This window comes from Canis lupus, chromosome 3 (assembly GCF_048164855.1).
Source record: "Canis lupus baileyi chromosome 3, mCanLup2.hap1, whole genome shotgun sequence".
In the NCBI taxonomy this organism is placed as follows: domain Eukaryota; kingdom Metazoa; phylum Chordata; class Mammalia; order Carnivora; family Canidae; genus Canis; species Canis lupus.
In genome coordinates, this window is record NC_132840.1 from 55602459 (window position 1) to 55622572 (window position 20114).

General features: G+C 41.8%; 1 long non-coding RNA gene across 2 annotated transcripts; it reads left to right on the forward strand.

Annotated features, from left to right (window-relative positions):
* The first annotated feature begins 2925 nt into the window (after positions 1 to 2925).
* LOC140630642 (uncharacterized) lies at positions 2926 to 14195 on the forward strand. 2 transcript variants are annotated; one of them, XR_012028411.1, is made up of 3 exons: positions 2926 to 3479; positions 3775 to 3842; positions 13022 to 14195. It is a non-coding gene; the product is annotated as an uncharacterized lncRNA (long non-coding RNA). The 2 variants fall into 2 exon arrangements; XR_012028410.1 differs by having other exon boundaries at positions 2926 to 3842.
* Positions 14196 to 20114: the final 5919 nt, after the last annotated feature.

A 20114-nucleotide genomic window follows, 5' to 3' on the forward strand; every position in this document is an offset into this window, starting at 1 on the left:
CAGGAATGAATGCCTTCCCAGAAACCCTCAGCAGATTTCTGAGTGAACTACAATACGTGGCCACCCAGAACTGCAAAGGAGTCTGGGAGATAGGAATATTTTCCACCAGGCACGCTTACATCCCAAGCAAAATCAGGGTTGTGTGAGGAAGAGGAAGGGGCTAAGTGTTGGATGGTCAGCTAGCAAGGTCTAGCACAGTATCAAAAGTGGAATCACACCCAGGCCTATCTCATTGCAAGGTCTGTGTTCCTCTTTGCACGGTAAGCCAGCTTCCCCACATAAATGGCTTTAGCAATTCCCCGCCCCTGCCAACAACCCCATGACTACATCAAATTCGGTATCTGCAGGTTACAAATGAGAAGACAGAGTCTCAGAAAAGTCACACATTCAGTCACCGGCAGAAACACCACCAGAGCCCTAATCTCCTTAGCCCAAATTTTGATCATTTTCTGCTGTGCCGTAGTTCCCAAAGCCTGGCTGTGCATCTAGGTCATCTGAGCGTATCCAAGATGACAGGTGCCTAGGGTTCTAGGTCCATCAGAACCTTCTGGCTGAGGCCCAGAAATCTGGGCTTTTTTAACGATTTTATTTATTTTTGCAAGAGACAGGGAATGAGCATGAGCCAGGGGGAGGGGCAGAGGCAGAAGCAGGCTGCCCCCTGAGCAGGGAGCCCGACCCAGGGCTTGATCCCAGGACCCTGAGATCATGACCTGAGCCAAAGGCAGATGCTTAGCAAACTGAGCCACCCAGGTGCCCCAGAAATCTGTATTTTTAATGCTATCTTCACCTCCAATTTACAGATGACACAGTGACAGCTCTGCAACTTGCTGGAGGTCAACAGCAAGGAAGTGGCGGAGCTGGGACTCAAATGCAGCCTGGTGGCACCAGAGCCTGCGACTTTAACCACCATGTTCAATGGCTAAGTAACAGGAGAAAAGGAGGGAAATTCAGTATTAAGATTGAAGGCAGCTATCATCGGAGATTTCCTGGGATGTAGGCAAAACTTACTACACAGAACATGCAATAATATTAAAATAAAAACACAGGTGTGTCCCCCCCTCATGTAAACAAAAGGAAAAGGGACAGGATTTGGGTGTAAGAAAGGATTTAAGTAAGTGTGGTTTGACCTGAAGAAGGAAGGAGGAGGAGGAGGCCAAGCGATGTGAGAGTTGAAGGATCTGAAAGATTTTAAGGGGGAGGATACTGAGAAATTCATGTTGGGGCCCCTTTGTTAATAGGTCACAACCCTCCATGTGTGAAGAATTATGCTCCTGGTCATGGGGAACCCAAGAATAAATCAAACGCATAATCCCTCCCCTCAAGAAGCTGATGGTCTCAGAGGGGGAGGTTTACAGGACATCATGGAGAAAGCCACGCCAAGAGCATCGTAGGTGTTAAAAAAAAAAGGACAGATCATTCCTGACTCGAGGACGATTTCATGGGGATGACATTTAGGCCAAGCTAATGGGTAGAGAGAGGGTGGTGCCTCGGGGAAAGGCAAGAAATACAGTTTAGCTGGAGCAAAAAGCATGTAGCGCAGTGCAGACAAGGCTGGGGAAAGAGCCTAGGGCCATGTCACGGAAGCCCGTGATTCTGTACACTTTGGGTGAACCGTGGAAGGTTCTAGACAGGGATCTGACAGGTGAGGACTATACTGAGATTTTTTTTTATCAGCTTTATTGAAGTATTATTTACATATAACAAAACACACATATTCAGAGTACAACTTGATACCCGTTGACATCTATACACATACACACCTATGAAGCCATCACCACAGTCAGGGTAGTGAGTCTAGCCATCACCCCTGAAATTTCCTCCCGGCCCCTTTGTAATCCTTCCTCCTCCCTGGTCCTAAACAGTCACGGGTCTGTTCCCTGTCACTCTGCAGTGGTCACACTTACACTTACAGTTTTGTTACAGCCAAAGAGTACACCTCAGAACCAGAGAAAAGAGGGGTACCTGGCTGGCTCGGTTGGTCGTAAGTGTGAGCCCCGTGTTGGGCATAGAGATTATACTTAATTAAAAAAAAAAAAAGAACATAAAGATAAAAGAATCAACCAAAAGAAAACACGTGTGGGGCAAGTTTAGGATCAAACTTGACCCTTTGTGAAGGGTCAGGTCACCCACCCCCCCAGCCCTGTGGAGTCAAGCACAGCTAGCTCTTAGAACATTGATGTCCAACAGTGTGCAGAGTGCTGCCAATGGGGGGCGGGGGAGGGGGGGCACCAAACTTCAGTGTCCATGGCTTTTCCTGGGGCTTCTTTACGGACCCCATGATTCCTTGAATCTCAGACTTCATTCCATCTTCCGTCCCCCTCTCCTCCCCAGATGTCAGGCTGATTTCACAAGGCTCAAAGCCCCAGACTTCTAACCACACAGTTGGTCTTTCTGCCCGCCCACCCCCCTCACCCCCCCACCCCCGCTTTGCCCTCCCACCATACTGCCTCTGCCTCACCTCCTTAGCATAACCACCGGTGCACTCTGAGAAGCCCACTGTGAATAACAAAGCACACTTATTATTTTTAAAAAGATTTTATTTATTTATTCATGAAAGACACACAGGGAGAGAGGCAGAGACACAGGCAGAGGTCCCTGCAGGGAGCCTGATGCAGGACTGGATCCCAGGACCCCGGGATCATGACCTGAGCAGAAGGCAGATGCTCAACCACGGAGCCACCCAGGTGCCCCAGTCCTAACACATCCTGGTTCCATCTAAGAGGAAAGCAAACTGAGTAACGCCATTAACCTTTATACTCAGGCTTATTTAGACTATTATTTTCCAAGCGAGTTGTACAGAACACTTAATCCTAGTGTGGTAGGGACGCCTGGGTGGCTCAGGGGCTGAGCGTCTGCCTTCCGCTCAGGTCATGATCCCGGGGTCCTGGGATCAAGTCCCACATTAGGCTCCCTGCAGGGACTCTGTCTCTCATGAATAAATAAATAAAATCTTTAAAAATAATAATAAATATTTTATTTATTTATAATAAATAAGGCAGAGACACAGGCAGAGGAAGAAGCAGGCTCCCTGAGGGGAGCCCAATGTGGGACTTGATCCCAGGACCCCCCGACCACACCCTGAGCCCAAGGCAGATGCTCAACCACTGAGCCACCCAGGCGTCCCAGCAGGTGAATTTTGTATGAGGGAAACAAGGTTGGAGACACAGACTGGATCCAGATTCTGGATGCCCTAACTGCCAACCTATGGGAAAGGGAGCTCTCAGAGGTTGAACCATGCCTCCCCTCTCTGGGCCTAACACCTGTGTACAGTAATGCTTGTAATTCTCACAGCATGGATGCTCATTTTACAGCAGGGGAAACTGAGTCTCGAGAGATTGCTTGACCTAGTTGCCCAGCATCACAACTATTAGGTGGTAGAGTGTGGCTTGAGCGTGGATCTGACCCCTGCAAATCCCATGGTCCTTCCTCTAAACATCACACAGCTTCTGGGAAGGTTTTACCAGCCACTAGAGACAAATGTAAGTTTTTAACCCTCTCTTGCCATTTGCCTTGTGAGCAATGGGTCTGAGTTGGGGGAGCTTTTGGGGGACAGGCAGTCTGTTTCGGGCAGACCACTGCAACCATCTAGGCAGGAAGTGTGTTAGCCAGGGTTTCTGATACCATCTTGACTAGTAATGCTAAAGCAACCATTTTCATTTCACTCCAGACCTTGAAAAGAACACATCTAAAGTTTTAAATATGATGTCTGCTGAAGGTTTTATTAAGTTTAAAAAAAACTTCCCTTCTTCATTTTCATGCCATTTTCATCACAAGCTTTATCAAGAATTTCCTGCATCTTTTGAGAAGGTCACGTGATTTTTCTTCTCTAGTCCATTCGGGTGGTAAGTTTCACACTAACTGTTAATTCTTAGCTGATCCTTATTTGATCCTGATAAATTATGTTTAAAAAAATGCATTGATGGACTCGGCTGAAAAGAAGATTTTTGCGTAAATGTTCACTTTGCTTTTTCTTTCCTTTCACTTTCCTTCACTAGTTTTGCCTTTATGGTTATACCAGCCTCGCCTTTATATTTTCTATTTTCTATGCAACTCATGTAAGAGTCAGCTGGTCAACGAATGGTAGAACTGTTTGTAGCCAGCTGTCAGTAGAATAAGTTTTCCTATATGCAAGCTCTTCTACAGTTATCTCTCTGTTTGTCCATATGACATTTTACATTTTTGTATATTTTTTTAATCCGTTTTCAAATGCATTGGTGTATTGTCGAGACATAAACTTGTGCTTGCATACTCAACACGCATTCTTCTCTCTCTTCTACCCAAATTGTGTTCCTGGCAGCAAGTGTGTTCAAGTGAAATGCTTACCTTCCCAGATTCCCTTGCAGGTGGAAATCTGCACAGAATGTCTGGAGAAGTCTTTGCTTTCCCCGGGCATAGGCTTCACCTCCTCTAGGGACTCGGCCTACGCCTCTTCTTTTCTGAGAGGAGAAACAGCTCTCTGGCAACTCTAAGTTGACAAGCATGAACAAAAAATATGCCACACTTAGCTGAACATGGTCCTTTTTGCTTAGCTACTCTTATCAGAGATTTATGTTTAGAGTTGTCAAAAGACATGTTTTGAGTTTTGTTAATTTTGTCCGTTGTTTTTGTTTTCTTCATTTCTGCATTAGCTTTGTTGTTTGGTTGCTTCCTTTCTTCTTGTTTTTGTGAGTTTACTCTGTTACCTTTTCCCCCTTGGGTTACACACTCACCTCTTTTGTTCTAAGCATTTCTTGCTTTCTAATAAACGTCAAAAATATTCATTTCCCTTATGTTTTGCATTACTACAAACTTTGACATTGCAATTCAGTTCCAAGTATTTCATGATTTTTCTTGTCGTTTCTTCTTTAGCCCAAAGATAGTTATCATTTTTTTCTAGGAATATGGGATTCTTAAATGTTCTGTTTTTACTAGATTGTATCTTTATTTCATTATAGTTGGAAAATGTAACTAATATCATCTTTTGTAATATGTGGAGATTTCCTTTATTTGTTAAGTATAAAAAGGTATGTGTATCAAATGTGCACATGTTTTAGCTCAAGATTATTGATTGTATTAGTCAGTTATTCTATCCTGGTTATTTTGGGTCTGCTTGTGGTATCATACTCTGGGAGTTGTGCTAAGACCTCCAAATATAATTATTGTTATATCCATTTCCCCATGTTAGCGATTTTTTTTAATGTATTTTGAGGCTACATTGCTGGGTATTGGTATTTATTTTTGGTATTTATTTTTGATTTATTGGTATTGGTATTGGTATTGGTATTTATTGGTATTTATTGGTATTTATTTTTGATTTATTATTCCTTCTTAATATAGAACCTCTCCATTTGTCCCTTATTTTTACCCTAAATTCATTTTTTCTTCTGATGTTAAAATTGCTACCCTGGAGTTATTTCTTTCCCTAATGTGCCAGGCTTTTTTAACATTTGGTTTTTCAATTTTGCTTATATGGTCCTTGCTAACAATATATTATTGTGTCTTGGTTTTATATCTACTCAGAAAGCCTCCATATTTTGATCTGTGAGTCTGACACATCCTCACTTTTATTTATTAACTTTACTTTAGGACACATTTCTGCTGAATCATTTTGTGTTTTCTATTTATTGTACTTTCTTTCTACTCCTTCCCACCTTTGGAATAGTTTAAAGTTTCCTTTCCTGGATTTTTCTGCTTTCTGTTGCCAAGATCAAATTATTCTGTAGAAAATAATATGTTCTATTTATGCCCTTCACATGGTTAACCCTAATGTATCATGACCCTTATATTTACTCTTTCCCCTGTCAATTTCTTAACCTTGACAGCTCTAGATGTTTCCTTAAGCAAGACACATTTCATTACCCTCCAGTCTTTTCTCCTCCCACCAGTTCCCTATTCCCCTCCCTCCAACCATGCTTCCAGTCTAGTGTGTTATACTTCTAAGATATCTGTAATATATACATGTTTTTCAGGAGAGACACATTGCTAATTTAAGTAACATTACATTTTTCTAAGTTATATTCTCTTTTTTACTTTGTATAACTTATTGCTTCATCCTGGATTCATTTCCCATCTTGCTGAAGTGCTTCTCCTTTAAAAATGCTTTCAAGGGAGATTGGCTTCTGGAATGGTAAAGTGAGGACCTTGGTGAACCACTCTCCCATAAAAACAACAAAAATACTGGCAAAACAACTAAAGCCAACCATTTCAGAATTCTGGAAAGGTGCCAAAGCCACCAAATGAACTGGGAATCATCAATCCAAGAGAAATTACTGAACTTCAATAAGACAGTGGTGCTTGTCACATTTTAACTTGGGGTTATTCTTATCCTCTCTCTCTACTCAGCTTGGTGGCCCAGTAGCCATGAAACATCAACAGTCTCAAAGCTAAAGGAGAGGACTAACTTCTTTTGGAGCTCTGTTAAGAGCCCCATCCCTAGTGCACAGTCATTATTTTGTCCACTTTTGCAGCTACCTGGAAAACCTTCATTGCCAAAGTGCTGTGGTTACAGCTTGGCTCAGGGGGGGAATAAAAACTATATTTAGGGCACTACCAAAAACAATAGCAATCTGCTGGCAACACATCAGCTACCAAAGCGTGTGATTTTGGTTAGAGGAAACAAGGATCTGGCCAACACCAACAAAAGTTTAAGAGTAAGCTCTGGATAACTAGAAAATCATAGAGAACTTTGAAAAGTTCCAATGCATTCCTGGGGATCTAGAAGGCTGCACAGTGTGTATACTTGGGAAAGACCTCAGAAAGAAGTAGGCCCCAGTCGCTCACCTCTGGCTGACCTTCAGGCCCTGTGTAGTCAGGATGAGCGAGCTAAAGCTGTTTGGTAAACTGAAGTTTGATGTGTGCCTTCAGAGATAGCTCCCCTTGTCAAAGAGTAGGAGACACATAGAGAAGGCATTTAGGGAAGTCTTTGGACCAATCCCTGGTTCACCACCAAATTATACTGAATGAAGAGTGAACCCTAGAAAACCAGACTTAAAACTAAGAACTGTAAGAAAAAAATAATAAAGGCTAGCAGAGAAGTTAAGAGCTGCACACTACAAGGAACATAGAATTAACAGAAATCATTTAGGAAATTCACTAAGCAAATAAGCAGCCACAGGAAAAACAATAATAGGGCAACCCGGCTGGCTCAGCAGTTTAGCACCACCTTCAGCTGGAGACCCAGGATCCAGTCCCATGTCGGACACCCTGTATGGAGCCTGCTTCTCCCTCTGCCTGTGTGTGTGTCTCTCTCTCTTTCTCTCTGTCTCTCATAAATAAATAAAATCTTTAAAAATAATAATAATAATAATAATAATAATAATAAACAACGACAACAACAAACCGGGGAGAGGGAATCTGATTTTAGGTTGTTACCATATATTATTTTAAATGTCTAACTTTACACAAAAGTTTACAAGCTCTGCAAAGAAACAGAAAAGAATGCCACATGCAAAATAAACTAAACAGCCAACTAAAAATATCACTGAGGGAGCACAGATGTTTAACTTAGTAGACAAAGACTTGAAATCAGCTATTATAAATATGTTTAAAGAACTAAAGGATGCCATGTCTTAAGAATTAAAGGAGGGGCACCTCGGTGGCTCAGTCAGTTAAGCGTCTGCCTTTGGCTCAGGTCATGATCCTGGGGTCCTAGAATCAAGCCCTACATCGGACTCTCTGCTCAGTGGAGAGTCTCCTTGTCCCTCTGCATCTGCCCCTCCCTCCCACTCATTCTGTCTTGCTCAAATAAATAAATCTTTAAAAAAAAATTAAAGGAAAGTATGAAACAGTGTCTTACGAAATAGCAAAATCAACAACAAAATTACCCCCCAAAAAATTGAAAAGGAATTCTGGAGCTGAAAAGTACGATTATTGAAATGAAAAATTAGGGATCCCTGGGTGGCGCAGTGGTTTGGCGCCTGCCTTTGGCCTAGGGCGCAATCCTGGAGACCTGGGATCGAATCCCACGTCGGGCTCCCTGTGCATGGAGCCTGCTTCTCCCTCAGCCTGTGTCTCTGCCTCTCTCTCTCCTCTCTCTCTCTCTCTGTATGACTATCATAAATAAAAAAAAAATGAAATGAAAAATTCACTAAAGGGACTAACTAGTAAATTCGAGCCGTCCAAAGAAAGAATCAGCAAATTTGAAGATAGGTTAATAGAGATTATCCAGTCTAAACAAAAGACTAAAAAAAGAAAGAAAGAAAAACAGGGCTTCAGAGACCTGTAAGGTACCATCAAGGATAGCAATATACACCTAATTTGAGCCCCAGAAAAAGAGAAAAATAAAGAGAATAAAGAATACTGGAAAAAATAATGACTAAAGACTTCCTGAATTGATGAAAACACCTAATGTACACATCCAAGAAGATTGAAAAACTCCAAGTAAAATAATTCAAATAGATCCACACCTAAACACATCATAGTTCAACTAGTGAAAGTCAAGGGCAAAAAAATCTTGAAAATAGCATAAAGAAAACTATTTCTCATACAAGTGAGCTTCAATAAGATTAACAGCTGACTTCTATCAGAAATCATGGAGGTAGAAGACAGTGGAATGATATCTTCAAAGGGTTGAAAGAAAAAGGCCATCAATTCTATATGCAGCCAAATTCTCCTTCAAAAGTGAAGGAGAAATTAAGATATTCCCAGACAAACAATACAGATAACTTGTCACTAGAAGATCTGTTCAGAAATGCTAAAGGGAATCCTTAAGGCTGATATGAAGGGACACCAGACAGTATCTTGAGTACACATGAAGAAATAAAGAGCAGCAGGAGAGGTAACTATATACATAAATATAGAAGACAATATAAGTGTATTTTTGTTTTAATTCTTTTCTTCTCCTATGTTATTTAAAAACAACTGCATAAAGTACCAATTATAAAACCTCATTGATTGGCTTATAATATCTAAAGATGTAATTCGCACAATAATAATAGTATAAAGAAGGAGTTAAGGAATGAAGGTATACTGGAGCAAAAGTTTTGTAGACTATTGAAATTAAGTTATTATCCATCCAAACTAGATTGTTTTAAATTAAAATGCTTATTATAGTCCCCAGGGAAGCCACTGAATAAATAATTTGTTAAATAGTTTCAAAGAAGGTATTGTTGTGGTAAACTTTTTGAGGATATATATGCCTGACAATATTTTTAATTCATGGCCACATTTTTTTAAGATTATGTATTTATTTATTTGGGAGAGACCAAGAGAAAGAGAGACAGCAGAAGAGGGAGAGAGAGAACCAGACTCCCTGCTGAGCAGAGAGCTTGATGTGGTCCCAGGACCTCAAGATCATGACCTGAGCCAAAGGCAGACACATAACTGACTGAGTCACCCAGGCGTCCTTCATGGTCACATTTAATAACAGTTAAAATGCACAAAATAATTCTAGGGTTTGAAAAGTTCTAAGTCCTCTGAAATACTCCGTTGTTATCTTGCATCCAGTTTGACGTTGAGAAGTCTGATGTCAACATATTTATTGTTTCTTGTAGGTGACTCTCTTTCTCTCAGGAAGCTTTTAGAATCTTCTCTTTCAACAATAAAATAACATAATATATGGGAATAAATTTAACCAAAATAAAGGTACAAGACCTGTATAAAGAAAACTTTAAAACTCTGTTGAAGAACAAAAGAAAAAAGACTGGAACCCGTGAAAAAGCATATCATGTGTTTTGACAGGTAGACTCAACATCACAAAGATGTCACTTCTCTCTACCCAGTGGCAATAAGGTGTACAGCAATATTCCCACAGTAATGTGAAGGAGAGAAATGAAACAATATGACCTCACTCTAGATATCTGGCCCTCTTCTGCTCTAGGCTGCCAAGGGGGAGGGAGGGAGGGAGAGAAAGAAGCATTCAACCACCAACTACTTTCTCCCTCACTAAGGTTTTCCTCTCAGGTTTTTGGTTTTTTTGTTGTTTGGCTTGAACAACAGAAATTTAGGGGCACTTGGATGGCTCAGCAGTTGAGTGTCTCCCTTTGGCTCAGGGCATGATCCCGGGGCCCTGGGATTGAGTCCCGCATCAGGGTCCCCTCAGGGAGCCTGCTTCTCCCTCTACCTGTGTCTCTGCCCCTCTCTCTGTGTCTCTCATGAATAAATAAATAAAATCTTTTTTTTTTAAACCCAGAAATTTAATTTCTCACAATTCTGTAGGCTAGAAGTCTGACATCAAGGTGTTGTCAGGGCTGGTTTCTTCTGAGACCTCTCCTTGGTTTGCAGATGGCCTTCTTCTCCCTGAGTCTTCATGTACTCTTCCCTCCATGAACATCTGTGTCCTAATCTCCTCTCTTAAACAGACACCAGTCTTCTTAAATTAGGATTCACTTTAGTGACCCTATTTTACTTTAATCTTCTTTTTATTTTTTATTTATTTTTTTAATTGAGTAATGTTAACACATATGGTTACTTGAGTTTTGGGCATACCACATAGTGATTTGACAAGTTTATATGTTGTTGTGTTCACCAAAAATGTAGTTACCATCTGCCACCATACCATGCTATTACAACACTGCTGATTAGATTGCCTGTGTTGTATCTTTTATCCCTATGACCCATCCTTTCCATAACTGAAAGCCTATGTCTGCCACTCACCCATTTTGCCCATCCTCCTGTCTCCTTCCCTGCTGGCCACTGTCCATTTGTTCTTTGTACTTATAGGTATGATTCTGTTTTGTATTGATTTGTTTATTTGTTTGCTTTTTAAAAATTCCACCTATGAGTGAAATCATCAAGTATTTGTCTTTTATAGCCTGGCTTATTTCACTTAGCATAATATCCTCTAGGTCATCTACCTTGTCACAAATGGCATGATCTCATCCTTTTGTATAGCTGCATAATATTCCATTGTAAATACACACCATACCTCCTTTATCCACCCATCCAATCAGTGAACACTTAGGTTGCTTCCATGTCTTGGTTCTTGTAAATAATGCTGCAATAACCGTAGGGGTATGTATCTCTTTTTGAATGAGTGTTTTCATTTTCTTTGGGTAAATATCCAGTAGTGGAATTATTAGATTGTATGATATTTCTATTTTTAATTTTTTGAGGGAACTCCATACTGTTTTCCACAGTGTCTGTACCAATTTACATGTCCACCAACAGTGTACACAGGTTGCATTTTCTCCACATCATTGCCAAGACTTGTTATTTCTTGTCTTTTTTATTTTAGCCATTCTGATAGGTGTGAGGTAATATCTCATTGTGGTTTTTATTTTCATTTCCCTAATAATTAGTGATGTTGAGCATCTTTTCATGGATCTGCTGGCCATTTGTATGTCTTCTTTGGAAAAAAATGTCTATTCAGGTCATCTACCCATTTTTTAATCAGACTGGGGGTTTTTTGGTATTGAGTTGTATAAGTTCTTTATATATTTTGGATATTAACCCCTTATTAGATATATCATTTGCAACTGTCTCCCCCCATTCAGTAGCTTGCCTTTTTCTTTAATTGATGGTTTCCTTTGCTGAGCAAAAGCTTTTTATTTTGATGTGGTCCCAATAGTTAATTTTTTATTTTGTTTCCCTTGCCTTGGGAAATATATCTGTAAAATTAGTCCAATGGCCAATGTCAGAGAAGCTTACTGCCTGTATTCTTTTCTAGGATTTTTATGATTTCAGGTCTCACATTTAGGTCTTTAATCCATTTTGAGTTTATTTTTGTGTATGATGTTAAAAAGTGATCAGTTTTATGCTTTTACAGGTAGCTCTCCAGTTTTCCAAGCACCATTTATTGAAAAGACTGTCTTTTCCCCTTTATATATTCTTGCCTCCTTTGTCATGGATTAATTGACCATGTAAGTGTGGGTTTAGTTCTGGGTTTTCTATTCTGTTCCATTGATCTATGTCACTATTTTTGTGCCAGCACCATACTGTTTTGATCACTACAGCTTTGAAGTATATCTTGAAAGATTCTGATACCCACGGTTTGCTTGTCTTTCTCAGGATTGCTTTGGCTATTCAGGGTCTTTTGTGGTTCTATACAAATTTTAGTATTACTTGTTCTAGTTTTGTGAAAAATGCTGTTGGTATTGCATTGAGTCTGTAGATTGTTTTGGGTAGTATGGATATTTTAACAGTATTAATTATTCTAATCTGTGAGCATGGAATATATTCATTTGTTTGTGTCATCTTCAATTTCTTTCATCAGTTTTTGAGAGTACAAGTCTTTCACTTCCTTGGTTAAGTTTATTCCTAGGTATTTTATTCTTTTTGGTGCAATTGTAAATATTTTCCTCTTACCTTTTGTGTTCATTTCAGAGGTCCATCAACCTCTCTCCCACCTCCCACAGCATTTCTAGGGATAGGGGCAAAGAAATTCTCCTGGTTTTCAATCTTATGGGAAACCTGAAGTTAGCCTCATTTGGAATCCTGGTTTTGCTATGGCTCAGGATGAACTTAAATCTCCAAGTGTCCTTTTTTTCCCTTCTACCTGATGAGGAGTTTGGAATAGATGATCTCAAGTGGTGGTTCTAGCTCTAAAATTCTATGATTCTGTATAGTAAATGAAGAGGTGGCAGGTAAGAGAGATTGATATTTTAAGACTACACAGTTTCCAAGGAGATAAAGAGGCATATGAGGGAACACCCAAAGAGAGAGTTATTAGCAAAAATAGATGTCAAGTTTGGAGGGTGGATGTCAATCAAGTTTCAGAGAACAAGGGGAAGAGGGAGGACGCTGGCAGAGGTTCACAAGGGAAGGGAAAACCTGTGATTGAAAGGAGGTTAAGAGGAGAACCAGCAAGTACTGAGAATAACAAACACGACTAATCATCATGGGAGCAGATGCAAAAGTATTTCCTTTAAAATTTATTATCAAATATTTCTGATATAACAAAAGTATGCAGAATAATAAAATGGACACTGTTTCCCCAGTGTCTAGTCTAAAATATGACTCATTACCAATTTATAGTAACCCTCCATCAGCACCAAGAAGTAGTAACTATCATCCTGAATTTGTCGACTATCATTCCCCATCGTTCTTCACATTTTTATTACATATGTGTGTATTCAGAGGCAATACTTTATCTTTTAAAAATCAGGTTGGATGTTTGGAGATGGAGAAGTATAGACTATGCAAATACTTATCTGAGGTAAAGCAAAGCGTCCTTGATGAAGTCCTTGTCCCTGGCAAGGAGAATAATAAAATGGATGGAATAACTTGGATCAGAGCATAAGAGGCTTCTTCCTGGGGAACCTGTATGGCTCAGTGGTTGAGCATCTGCCTTCAGCTCAGGTCGTGACCCTGGAGTCCTGGGATCGAGTCCCACATCAAGCTCCCCACAGGGAGCCTGCTTCTCCCTCTGCCAGTCTCTGCCACTCTCTGTGTATCTCTCATGAATAATTTTTTTTTTAAAAAGAAGCTTATTCCTACTCATGTAGGTCTCTCCTAGGTGACAAGGTCACTGGTGAATCTCCCATAGTTGGACCAAGAGCATCGGCCAGCTTCCTGACCCAGGGAGAGGGCCACACTCCTAGAACACCAAGGTCAGAAGGAAAAAGAAAAAGGAAAAGGAAAAAGTAGCCACTGCTGAGCAGAGCTGTTAGTTTGGACCAGTGGGAATTCTGTTCTCAGAAACACAAGCATTGGGAAATTGGGCATCAGAACACAGCAGGGAGTCATTTACTATTTCAAGGAGAAGCCATGGAGAAGGCTGAGGTTTGGGGCCAGGTTCCAAGATCAGAGTTGCCCCATGACTAGCCAGTAAGAGGCAGAAGCCTCTTCCTTTTGCTGCAAGATGCCCTTGAAACAGCCTCTGTTGGAGCCTGTCATCCTCAGGCTCTGCAAACTGGCAAAATAGGGTAACAGAACCTTTCCTGGGTTCAATGAGATGGCTGCCTTGCACAATTCTGTTAGTGAAAACCCACCTGGGCCATGTTTAGACACCCGACCTGGCAAGGAACATAACGAAGGCCCAAACTCCAAGATAGCAAACAAATTAAAATGCACTGCTGTCAACACTAAACACAATTTGGAGGGGGGAAAGTGAGAGGATTTTTATAATCTCACTTTTGAAATTGTCAATGAGTATAACTCATTTAGTTTGCAATTTGCTTTGATTTTTTTCCCAAAAATCTGTTCATAATTGGAAATTCTTGAGAAGTGAGAAAATCAGATCCACAGATTACTTTCAAATGTGTGAAATGCTAAAGTTGAAAAACTCATAAAGTTGGAATATTACGTTTGTATGCTTTTAATTAAACATTTATCCTTTATTTTGTGGCTTCCTTTTCATATTTTAGAGCCAATAATCATTTCCAGGCTTCAAACATGGTTGCAGGCTCTTGAAAAGCTCATAGACCTTGAGCTCTGTATCTACAGGTCCTGGAGGATAAACAACCCAGTAGAGGAGTTTTTATGGGAGGTGCCTTGGTCTGTGGACACGGACTGGTTCCTTTGTACCACCTCCTTATCCCTCCCCACGCATGGCCACTTGAGGTGGTGGTGAGGGGAATGCCCTGAAGACAACAACCCCAGATGTGGTCACCAGAAGTCTGTTTATTCTCTGCTCCCTCCCTCAACCACTGTAACAGTGGGGACTTTCCTTTGTTCGCTGATGTATCCTCCCCACCTAGAAGAGTGTCAGGGACAGTATAGGCACTCAACACGAGTCCTCGTTGAGCACACCATCAGCTCTGGAAACAGGATTGAATGGTGGATAAATTGGGCTCCAGCTGTATCAGTACGATTTGAATGATGTCTAATGAGAACGTATTCACTTATTGTTCTTCTAATTAAAAGAGAATATAATTTTACAATGAGATATCACCTCACACCCAATCAGGATGGCTACGGTCGAAAAAAACAAATAAGATGAGGATGTGCAAAAATTGGAACCCCTGTGCATTACTGGTGGAAATGTAAAATGGTGCAGCCACTATGGAAACAGTATGGCAGTTCCTCAAAATATTGAAAACAGAATTACCATATGACCCAGCAATTCCATGTCTGGGTATCTACCCAAAAGAACTGAGAGCAGGTTCTTTTTCTTTCTTTCTTTTTTTTTTTTAAGATTTTATTTATTTACTCATGAGAGACACACAGAGAGAGGCAGAGACATAGGCAGAGGGAGAAAGCAGACTCCCTGCGGGGAGCCCCATGTGGGACTCAATCCCAGGACCCCAAGATCATGCCTTGAGCCAAAGGCAGATGCTCAACTGCTGAGCCACCTAGGCATCCTGAAAGCAGGTTCTTGAAGAGGTATTTGCACAACCATGGTCATAGCAGCATTATTCACAATTGGCAAATATGGGTGCAACACAAGTGTCTATCAACAGACAAATGGGGACGCCTGGGTGGCTCAGCGGTTGAGCGTCTGCATTCAGCTCAGGGCATGATCCTGGAGTCCCGGGATCAAGTCTCACATCAGGCTCCTATGTGGAGCCTGCTTCTCTCTCTGCCTGTGTCTCTGCCTCTCTGTGTGTGTCTCTCATGAATAAATTTAAAAAAATTTTTTAAACAGACAAATAGATAAACAAAGTGTAGTATATACATACAATGGATTATTATTCAGCCCTGAAAAGGAAAGAAATCCTGTCACATGCTCCAACAGAAATGAACCTTGAGGCTATTATGCTGAGGAAAGTAAGCCAGTCATATAAGGGAAGGGAGAAGAAATGTGTGGGAAATATCAGAAAGGGAGACAGAACGTAAAGACTGCTAACTCTGGGAAACGACCTAGGGGTGGTAGAAGGGGAGGAGGGCGGGGGGTGGGAGTGAATGGGTGATGGGCACTGGGGGTTATTCTGTATGTTAGTAAATTGAACACCAATAAAAAATAAATTAAAAAAAAAAGTAAGCCAGTCACAAAAGGACAATGCTGCATTATTCCACTTACATGAGGTACCTAGAGTCATCAAATTCATAGAAACAGAAAGTAGACTGTGGTTGCCAGTGGCTGGCAAGGAGGAGGAAATGGGGATATGTTGATTAATAGGTATAGAGTTTCAGTTTTGTGAGATGAAAATGTTCCGGAGATTGGTTGCACAATATAAATATACTTAACAATCCTGAACAGTACACTTAAAAATGGTTAGGATGGTCAATTTCACGTGATGTGTGCCTTACCACAATTTTTAAAAACACAATATTTTAAAATTACAATTCTAAAAATAAATGGGTTGGCATACACTTATAATTTTGAGTGTGGAAGACTTTATTTTTTGTTTTTTTAAGATTCTATTTATTTGAGAGAGCATGAGAGAGAGAGCGAGCACACGCACAGCTGAGCAGGGAGTGCCATGTGGGGCTCAATCCTAGGACCCTAGGATCATGACCTGAGCCAAAAGAACCAGCTGAGCCACCCAGGCACCCGAGTGTGGGAGATTTTTTTAAACAAACACCAAAGCCACCCCCCTAAAATTTAAAAAAAAAATCAACATATTTGGCTAGATAAATATTTTAAATTTCTATGATAAAAGAAATCAGCAAATTAAAAGGAAAACAAAATATTTGCAGATGTGTGTTGGGCAGCACTGGTCCTAAGGGAAAGCTATTGTATGGGAGGAGGGAAGTATATTGTGTGTAGTCAGGGGAAATCAAAAATTGAAAAATTAGGATCAGTAGAGAAGACCATCAAAAACGTAGGATTACTATCCAGAATCAATATATCCTATATATTGACATATATTGACATAATCAATATATCTTACATATCAATTATATCCTAAAAATCAGTAAAAATACAAAACAATTTCTTAATGCACATCGATATGAACAAGAAACATACAGAAGAAGAAGTAGCTATACGTATGAAGAGATGAATAGCCTCATGAATAATTAGGAAAATTAAAACAACAATGAAATATCATTTTCTCCTGACTGGCAAAAAAATTTTAAAGATTGATAATATACAGTGTTGGCAAGGATACAGGAAAATGAAGACTCCATATGCTTTTGGTCAGAATTTAAACTGTCTCCAAAGGCTCACCTGTGGCTTATGCAACTCATTGCATCAAGGCTATATTTTTGCAGCTCTCTCACCAGGGACAGAAAACAGAGCAGTGTCATTTTCATTGGATATCTTGCTACATAATCTACAATTTATATTTAAGACCAATAACCATTTGTAGTTTAAATTTTCAGACTCTTGGACAACCACTAGGTCAATGAAGAAATCAAAAGGAAAGTTAGAAATTATCTCAAGACAAAAATGAGGACAAACTTATGAGATGGACCAACACAGTACTAAGAGGGAAGTTTAATAGCAATAAATGCCTACATTAAAGGAAAAGAGGGGATCACTGGGTGGCTCAGCGATTTAGCACCTGCCTTCAGCCCAGGGTGTGATCCTGGAGTCCTGGGATTGAGTCCCAACATCAGGCTCCCTACATGGAGCCTACTTCTCCCTCTGCCCGTGTCTCTGCCCCACCCTCCCACCCCCCTGTCTCTCATAAATAAATAAAACCTTTCTTTTAAGAAAAGGAAAAAGAAATATAAAAAAAAAAGAATACTAACTTTACACCTCAAAGGACCAGAAAAAGAAGAACATCACATGAACCCCAAAGTTAGCAGAGGAAAGAAAATAATAAAGATCAGAGCAGAAATAAATATAACAGAGAATAGAAAAAAAATCAATAAAACTAAGAGTTAGTTTAAAAAAAATGAAATCAACAAACCCTTAGCTAGACTGAGGGAAAAAAGAGAGAAAACCCAAATGAATACAGAAATGAAAGAGGAGACATCACAACAGATGCCTCAGAAATTAAAAGGAATATGGGCTATTATGAGCAATTAGGTGCATACAAATTGGATAACCCAGAAATGGATAAATCCCTGTAAACACAGAACCGATCAACAAGAAATAGGCTTAACAGATAAATAACAAAAAACAAATAAGGCGATTAAACTAGTAATTGAAAACCTCCAAAGAAAAGCCAGGACCCTGATGACCTCATAATCAAATTTTACCAAACATTCAAAGAATTAATACCAAAACCCCTTAAACTCTTCCAAAAAATAGAAGAGGAGAGACACTTTCAAACTCACTTTATGAGGCAAGCGTCTCACACACACACATACCAAACTCAAGGGAAAGACACTCTGAGAGAACTATAGGCCAGTATCTGATGAACATAGATGCAAAAATCATCAATAAAATACTAGAAACTGAATTCAACAACTCATCAAAAACAGAATACAGCAAGACCACATGGTGTTGATCCCTGGGATGCAAGGTTGGTTTAACATGTAAAAAGTGTGAGACACCATATTAACAGAATGAATGATAAAGGACGCATGATTGTCTCAATAGATGTAGAAAAAGCATTTGAAAAAAAAAAAAAAGCATTTGAGGGGTGCCTGGGTGGCTCAGGAGCCACCTGGTTAGGAGTTCTACTCTTGATTTTGGCTCAGGTTATGATCCTGGGGTGGTGATATCAAGCCCTTAGTTGGGCTCTGCACTCAGTAGGGAGTCTGCTTGAAGATTCTCTTTCCCTCTCCCTCTGACCCTCCCTCAAACCATCCCGCCACAAGCACGTGCTCTCTCTCTCAATAAATAAATAGGTCAAAAAGAAAGAAGAAAGAAAGAAGAAAAAGAAAGAAAGAAGGAAGGAAGGAAGGAAGGAAGGAAGGAAGGAAGGAAAGAAAGAAAGAAAGAAAGAAAGAAAGAAAGAAAGAAAGAAAGAAAGAAAGAAAGAAAGAAAGAGAAAGAAAGAAAGAGGGGCACCTGGGTAGTTCAGTCAGTTAAAACTTTGCCTTCAGCTCAGGTCATGATCCTGGGGTCCCGGGATCCAGGTGCATCTGGCTTCCTGCTCAGCAGGGAGCCTGCTTCTCCCTCTCCCCCTACCCCCACTCCCCTGCCCATACTCTATCTCTCAAATGAATACATTTTTAAAATCTTTAAAAAATAAAAATAAATGTTTTTAAAAAAGAAAAAGCATTTAACAAAATTAGATCTTGTTAAGCCATTGAAACACCGAGGACCCAAACCAGTGCGGGACCGCGTGCCCAGCACTGTGCTGTTCTGCATGGCAGGATACCATTTTTTAAGACATTAACCCAGATCTTTTATTTTCCTGCTATGTCCCTCCTGACCTTTCGAAGCAGATATTGTCTCAGAGGGAGGCTAGAACGGAGAGAACAGAAATGCCTGCTGTTTCCCAACAGACCTAAGTCCCACAGGAGATTGTACTAGATGTGTCCGAGGCAAATATGGAGACCAACAAGGACTGGGGTGGGGGCAGAGGGCAGGGAAGCGGGGCTCACCCGGGGAAGGAAGAGGAGGGAGTTCTAAGAATCGCAGACAGCCCTGCATCTTCCCCATGCCTACCCACCCCCCAACCCTGGGGAGGGCAGGGAGACCCCAGAGAGGGCTGGTGGTGGGTGATGGAGAGGAAGGTTCTCATGAGAGGTACGGAGGAAGCAACAGAAAGAGGGATGCACGCGGAGGAGGTGAGGGTGCCCTTAGCTGCTACCTGTGTGCGCGGATGTGGCCCCGGGGCCACCTGATTCTCTAGATGCACCCGAGGGTGCGTCCATGCAGCAGGGCGAACAGGTGATGCGAGAAGCAGGCAGCCCCCTCCTCAAGGGGAAGGGGAGGGTAGAGCCCAAACTGGCTGCGCGAGGCTCCGGGACAAACAAGGAGAGAAGCATCCCCCTTTGCGGAGCACCTTGCTGGCGCCCTTGTCACCCTGCTGGATCTATTTCCTTGGGGGCGCCCCTGGTGAGATCCATTGCTTGGTGGGGGGAGAGGGTGTGAGGGTGTGAGGGGGCTGCCCTGCCCTCCCCTGGCCCCGGGGCCCCGGCGGGCTCCAGAGCGGGGCTGGGGAGAAGGGACTGGGGGTGGAGGGGGATGCGGGGCAGCGCCGGCAACCGCGCCTCCCCTCGGGGCCCGTCGGGGGCCAGCAGGGGGCGCCAGAGGACCGGCGCGCCCCGGGGTGGGCTTCCCTGCTCCCTGCTCCCTGCGCCCGGAGCCGCCCGGCCGAGAGGGAACCCCGCCCCGGACCCGGAGCGGCCGCGCCCGGCGGCGGACGGGGGACGGGGGACGGAGGGGACGGCGAGCAGAGCAGCCGGGAGCCGGTGTCCCGCGGCAGCGACGGGAGGGAGGCCGCGGGCGTCACCCTCCCCTCACCCCATCCGCGACTCCTGGGCGCCCAGCTCCCAGGGGGCCTCGAGTCTGGACCCCCCCACCCCCA